Genomic DNA, 7,121 nt, shown 5'->3' on the forward strand with positions numbered 1-7,121 from the left:
GCCTACCATCTACCACGGGGTTTCAGCCGGTTAACGCCGTTAACTGCCGTGTCAGTTTGCATGACGTCAGCAGTCAACGGGCTCCCGGAAACATTTCTGCAACGGTCCGATTTTCCGTGGCGGAAGGGCGCCCAAGCGCGACGGACCAAAAAAATCGTCGTAGGACTTTGCCTGACGCACTTTAGACAACAGAACCCATATCGTCGGGTTAGGCCCATAGGCTACTAAAAATACCCCTTAGCGGACGATTTTGAGACGTTGTCTATCAGAACTTTTCTTGTAGTGCTATTGTTGATGATAATTAATAGATTTGTTTATATTTCACACAAGAAAAGATAATTTAATACTACCTCCGTACATAAAGGGATGTCTTAGATTTGTCTAAAGTTAGATTAGAGAGTTAGTAATACACTTCTGAGTCTAGACCATTACATATGATAAAGGTCGTATGTTGTAGAATTACGCATGAATTATAGTGGTCGCGCACACTACTGCATGTTATAGTGTACAATTCATTGGCATAACACTCATGGAACACCGTTCCATGAACATTACACCCAACAGAGTGACAACACAAACATCGCGGTCCAAAGGTGCTGATATGGATATCCAGGCCTGGTACACTAGGACAGCCATTGATATGATAATTAGGTCTAAGGTTGTACCAGTATTCTATTATAGTCTTGTTATTAGGAAATAATAATGTAGCCAGGTCGTGTGGTGGGCCAATTAGGGTTAAATTAGTGTTGCGTTTGGTATTGGGCATGTCCAAGCCAAACCAGGTTAGGCCCAAGTGGGGTGCCCCAGCCTAGCAAGGCTGGCCGGCCACCTCTTCCCCTCATATAAGTGGAGGCACGGCTAGGGTTTAGGGCAGAACAAGTTTAGTCAAAAAGATTAGGGTTTCCCTATTGCGTGTGATCACGTGTATCATCCCTCCGGGGGTACGGCGCTGCCGTTATCTATTATATCCGCTGCGAAGGTTCTTGTGTTCATCAAGGATTGTCTAGCTCGAGGTTTGAGGCGTATCGTTCATCGATCCGTTGCTTGCTGGATTCGTTCCCTCTTCTCCAGGCTGCGTTCATCGCGTTGTTGGGAGGATACTCTACCCCAAGTTCTCGCTGTGAAAGATCGGGCATCAACCAAGGAGGATCCAGTGGGTCCCTCCCTTATCATGTGGTATCAGCTTTCTGGGTTGCTCACGGCGAGGTTTTGTTGATCGATCTATTTGGATCGGTTTGCATCGGAGAAGATTGGATCTAGATCGGAGGAGATTGGCTCTCGGTCGAAGGAGGTTTCGTTGGAGGAAGTTTGGCGTTGTTTGGTGCAGTTTGGAGGTCATCCATGGCTGTTTCGGAGGTCAAAATCACGAAAATTCGCGTCTGGAATCGGGAAGAAGAAGACGTTTCGCGACACGACCCGGTGCCAGGGCCGGCCGACCGAACCCAGGACCGGCCGGGCCGGTCAACCAGCCGGTCAACCGGGCTCCAGACCGGGTCCAGCCGGCCTGGACCGGACCAGGGGCTGACGCCAACCGGGTGCCATACTGAGCCGCCAAACCACGCGGCCGGTCACCAGGCCGGTCTGACCGGGTCCCAGGCCGGTTCAGCCGGGCTCTGGGCCGGGCAGGCTGCGGCTGTTTCTGATGATTCTCCGTCAATACTAGCTACTGCTGCTCCTGTTTCATCTCCGGCGATGCTACTTGATGCTACTGCTGTTGTTGCTTCATTTTCAGACGATGTATTGGGCATACGGTGTTCGCGTGGCACGAAGTCCGGTTATATCTTCAATGATTTCCTTGACATCCGGAAGGGAGTAACGCGTCCCATGTCAGAACTGAAGTGGTATTTACGCCATTACGCGACAATTGAGCAGTACGAGGATTGGGAGAAGTACATGGAATTGGGTTTCCAACGATGTCGTCGCTACAAAGGGAAGTTCACTGGTTATGATGCCTATATTCTCGCTCACCGGCGTGTGGATGCGGAGTTGGACATATATTGGTGTAATGCAGTTGATAGAGGCGAGTATGCTTATACTTGGGCGGACTTCAACATTTTTCTTCGTGGTGGTTTCGGGTTACCATTGAAGGATCGTAAGCAGTCATCCGGAGTTGGGCATGCATTGAAGGAAGTGAACAAGTGCATAGTGGCGGTAATGAAGTCAGTGGACAAGTGCATAGTTACTGCTCAGAGGATTCCACTACCAACAGTCACTAAGGGAGAGGTGATATCTTCAGAGGAGAGGAAACCTGGCTCTGATACCAAGAGCATTATTGTGACTGTTGAGGATGATGTACCATTGAGCGGGATGAATATGCAACTCAAGAAGGTACAAGATGATGCTTGCAAGGCAGTTGACAAGGTTCAGCGGTGGAGTTTGTTTCAGACTCAGTGCATTATCAAGGGCAAGGCTTGCAAGTTGATGATTGATGGTGGTAGCTGTACTAATGGCATTAGCAAGGCGATGGTGGCAGCATTGGGGTTGTCTACATGGCGTCTTCCTGAACCTAAACGTCTTGAGTGGTTGAATAGCTGTGGTATGCTGAAGATTACTCACAAGGTGCGTGTGCCATTTACAGTTGATGAGTATGTTGATGAGATAGAGTGCGATGTGTTGCCATTGGAGGTGTGCGGATTGCTACTTGGGCGTCCATGGCAGTATGATCGCAATGTGACACATGCTGGGCGAGCAAATACATATTCTTTTATGTATGGTGGCAAACAGCGGACTTTAAAGCCTATGGGTGATGATCATATCAAGTCCGATGTGGAGTTAGTGGTGCGTAAGGAGAAGTTGCACAAGCCTAAAGTGCAGCTAGAGGTGCATGATGTTTCAAGCATCGATGTTGGTGATGTTTCAGCCATGCCTGTAGATGACAAGCCAGTTCTTGTTGGTGACAAGCCGGATGAAGCTACACTTGTTGTTGATGTGGATGTTGCAGCATGTGCTACAGTTCCAGTTTGTGTTGATGCCAGTATACAGACTGATGGTGTTTGTGCTGATGATGTTTCAGTACATGTGGCGCAGATGCGCGTGGGAGGAGTGGGAGGTGAGCGCGTCAGTGGAGACAATGGGCAGCGGCACTACCGTGCTAGGAGTACTGCAGTCCAGTTTTCCGCGACACCGCGGATGCATCGAGGCAAGGATGGACGTGTGGGACATTTATGTGGCCCAGGCATTACACATCTTGTGCAGGGTCATGTTCAGCGACACAGGGGTCCATCAAAACCTCGCAAGAAAAAGGAATTGGCGCCGAAGTCCAAGCTTATGTGGAGAAGAAAGGAGGCGCCAAGTGTTGTATCAAGTCGAGAAGGCCGCGAGGGAGGATGTGGTGTGAAAGGCAAGCAAGACTTGAGGACGGCGAGGACGTGTCATGTTCATATCACGTCACCTTTTTCCAGAAGACCCTCACGCGTTGGGGACAACGCTCCTTGAAGAAGGGGAGAGATGATATGGATATCCAGGCCTGGTACTTTAGGACAGCCATTGATATGATAATTAGGTCTAAGGTTGTACCAGTATTCTATTATAGTCTTGTTATTAGGAAATAATAATGTAGCCAGGTCATGTGGTGGGCCAATTAGGGTTAAATTAGTGTTGCGTTTGGTATTGGGCCTATCCAAGCCAAACCAGGTTAGGCCCAAGTGGGGCGCCCCAGCCTAGCAAGGCTGGCCGGCCACCTCTTCCCCTCATATAAGTGGAGGCACGGCTAGGGCTTAGGGCAGAACAAGGTTAGTCTAAAAGATTAGTGTTTCCCTATAGCGTGTGATCACGTGTATCATCCCTCCGGGGGTACGGCGTTGCCGTTATCTCAAAACATAGGGTTTCGCCCTCAACCATGGTTCCACTACCCACCCAAAAAATTACACGACCTTTTGTCGGTAACCCTCAATTTATTTAGAAAATAGTTTTTGTAATTGAATGCAGGTGATAAGGTACATAATTTTGGAAAGGTGGCAAACAAATAAAATAGATCAAGGATTTATGAAAGTGTTGGACTTTCCTCCTGAGTGCCAGATTAGGCAATCAACATGCTTTAACGTTCTCATAATATCCAGATGGAAGATCATCATTAGTCCATTATGGACTAATGTTTGAAGATGGTTGATACGTCTCAAACGTATCTATAATTTCTTATGTTCCATGCTACTTTTATGATGATACTCACATGTTTTATACACACTTTATGTCATTATTATGCATTTTCCGGCACTAACCTATTGACGAGATGCCGAAGAGCCGGTTGTTGTTTTCTGCTGTTTTTGGTTTCGAAATCCTACAAAGGAAATATTCTCGGAATTGGACGAAATCAACGCCCAGGGTCTTATTTTTCCACGAAGCTTCCAGAAGACCGAAGGGATTACGAAGTGGGGCGACGGGGCGCCGACACCACAGGGCCGCGCGCCCTGGGTGGGGCCCGCACCGCCCTATGGTGTGGGGCCCTCGTGCCGCCTCCAACCCTGCCCTTCCGCCTACTTAAAGCCTTCGTCGCGAAAACCCCAGTACCAAGAGCCACGATACGGAAAACCTTCCAGAGACGCCGCCGCCAATCCCATCTCGGGGGATTCAGGAGATCGCCTCCGGCACCCTGCCGGAGAGGGGAATCATCTCCTAGAGGACTCTTCATCACCATGATCGCCTCCGGATTGATGTGTGAGTAGTTCACCCCTGGACTATGGGTCCATAGCGAGTAGCTAGATGGTTGTCTTCTCCTCATTGTGCTATCATGTTAGATCTTGTGAGCTGCCTATCATGATCAAGATCATCTATTTGTAATGCTACATGTTGTGTTTGTTGGGATCCGATGAATATGGAATACTATGTCAAGTTGATTATCAATCTATCATATATGTGTTGTTTATGTTCTTGCATGCTCTCCGTTGCTAGTAGAGGCTATGGCCAAGTTGATACTTGTAACTCCAAGAGGGAGTATTTATGCTCGATAGTGGGTTCATGCCTCCATTGAATCGCGGGACAGTGATGAGAAAGTTCTAAGGTTGTGGATGTGATGTTGCCACTAGGGATAAAACATCAATGCTTTGTCTAAGGATATTTGTGTTGATTACATTACGCACCATACTTAATGCAATTGCTCGTTGTTTGCAACTTAATACCGGAAGGGGTTCGGATGATAACTCTGAAGGTGGACTTTTTAGGCATAGATGCATGCTCGGATAGCGGTCTATGTACTTTGTCGTAATGCCCCGATTAAATCTCATAGTAGTCATCGTGATATATGTATGTGCATTGTTATGCCTTCTCTATTTGTCAATTGCCCAACCGTAATTTGTTCACCCAACATGCTATTTATCTTATGGGAGAGACACCACTAGTGAACTGTGGACCCCGGTCCATTCTTTACATCTGAAATACAATCTACTGCAAACTCTGTTCTTTATTGTTCTTCGCAAACAAACATCATCTTCCACACTATACATTTAATCCTTTGTTTACAACAAGCCAATGAGATTGACAACCTCACTGTTAAGTTGGGGCAAAGTATTGTGATTGTGTTGTGCAGGTTCCACGTTGGCGCCGGAATCCCTGGTGTTGCGCCGCACTACACTCCGCCACCAACAACCTTCACGTGTTCCTTGACTCCTACTGGTTCGATAACATTGGTTTCTTGTGCTACTCATGATAATCGAACCCATAGGATTAGTGAACTTGAAGAAGCTATGGGAACCTTGGGTTCAACTTTCTCTTCTCTTAAGTTTAAGGAGAAAGCTTATGTGGGTAAGGAGCAAAAGTTCATGTATGTCTCTAAAGTGCCTAAGCCAAAAAATTATTATAGGCCTAAAATTGACAAAGCCCTTAGTACCACTATGGATAATGGAGCATCTAAGATACCTAATGAGACAAATTGTGAAAATTATGATGTTGATGCTTCATCTCTTGATAATACTTGATTCACACTTTACGCGCCTAGGCTGAAAGGCGTTAAAGAAAGCGCGATGGGAGACAACCCATTATTTTACTTCTGCACTTTTGTTTTATATTTGAGTCTTGTAAGTTGTTACTACTGTAGCAACCTCTCCTTATTTTTATTTTGTTGCATTGTTGTGCCAAGTAAAGTCTTTGATAGTAAAGTCAATACTAGATTTGGATTACTGCGCAGAAACAGATTTCTTACTGCCACGAAATTTAGCAGCCCCTTCTGTAGGTAACTCAGAAAAATCTGCCAATTTACGTGCGTGATCCTCAGACATGTACGCAACTTTCATTCAATTTGGGAATTTTCATCTGAACAAGTTAAGTGACCCAGAAAAATTTGTCTTTACGTACTGTTCTGTTTTGACAGATTCTGCCTTTTATTTGCTATGTTTGATGGATTTCTTTGTTCCATTAACTTTCAGTAGCTTTGTGCAATGTCCATAAGTGTTAAGAATGATTATGTCACCGCTGAATATATGAATTTCCGATTATGCACTAACCCTCTAATGAGTTTGTTTTGAGTTTGGTGTGGAGGAAGTTTTCAAGGGTCAAGAGAGGAGGATGATACAATATGATCAAGAAGAGTGAAAAGTCTAAGCTTGGGGATGCCCCCATGGTTCATCCCTGCATATTTTAAGAATACTCAAGCATCTAAGCTTGGGGATGCCCAAGGCATCCCTTCTTCATCGACAACTTATCAGGTCACCTCTAGTGAAACTATATTTTTATTCCGTCACATCTTATGTGCTTTACTTGGAGCGTCTGTTTGTTTTTGTTTTTGTTTGAATAAAATCGGATCCTAGCATTCCTTTTGTGGGAGAGAGACACGCTCCGCTGTTTCGTATGAACACATATGTTCTTAGCTTTACTTTTAATGTTCATGGCGAAGGTTGAAACTGCTTCGTTCATTGTTATATGGTTGGAAAACAGAAAATGCTTCATGTGGTAATTGGTATAATGTCTTGAATAATTTGATACTTGGCAATTTTTGTGCTCATATAGATCATGTTTAAGCTCTTGCATCATGTACTTTGCACCCATTAATGAAGAACTACATAGAGCTTGTTAAAATTTGGTTTGCATGATTGGCCTCTCTAGAGTCTAGATATTTTCTGGTTAAGGTGTTTGAACAACAAGGAAGACGATGTAGAGTATTATAATGCTTGCAATATGTTCTTATGTAAGTT

The sequence above is a fragment of the Lolium rigidum genome, chromosome 3 (genome assembly GCF_022539505.1).
Source record: "Lolium rigidum isolate FL_2022 chromosome 3, APGP_CSIRO_Lrig_0.1, whole genome shotgun sequence".
Taxonomy (NCBI): Eukaryota; Viridiplantae; Streptophyta; class Magnoliopsida; order Poales; family Poaceae; genus Lolium; species Lolium rigidum.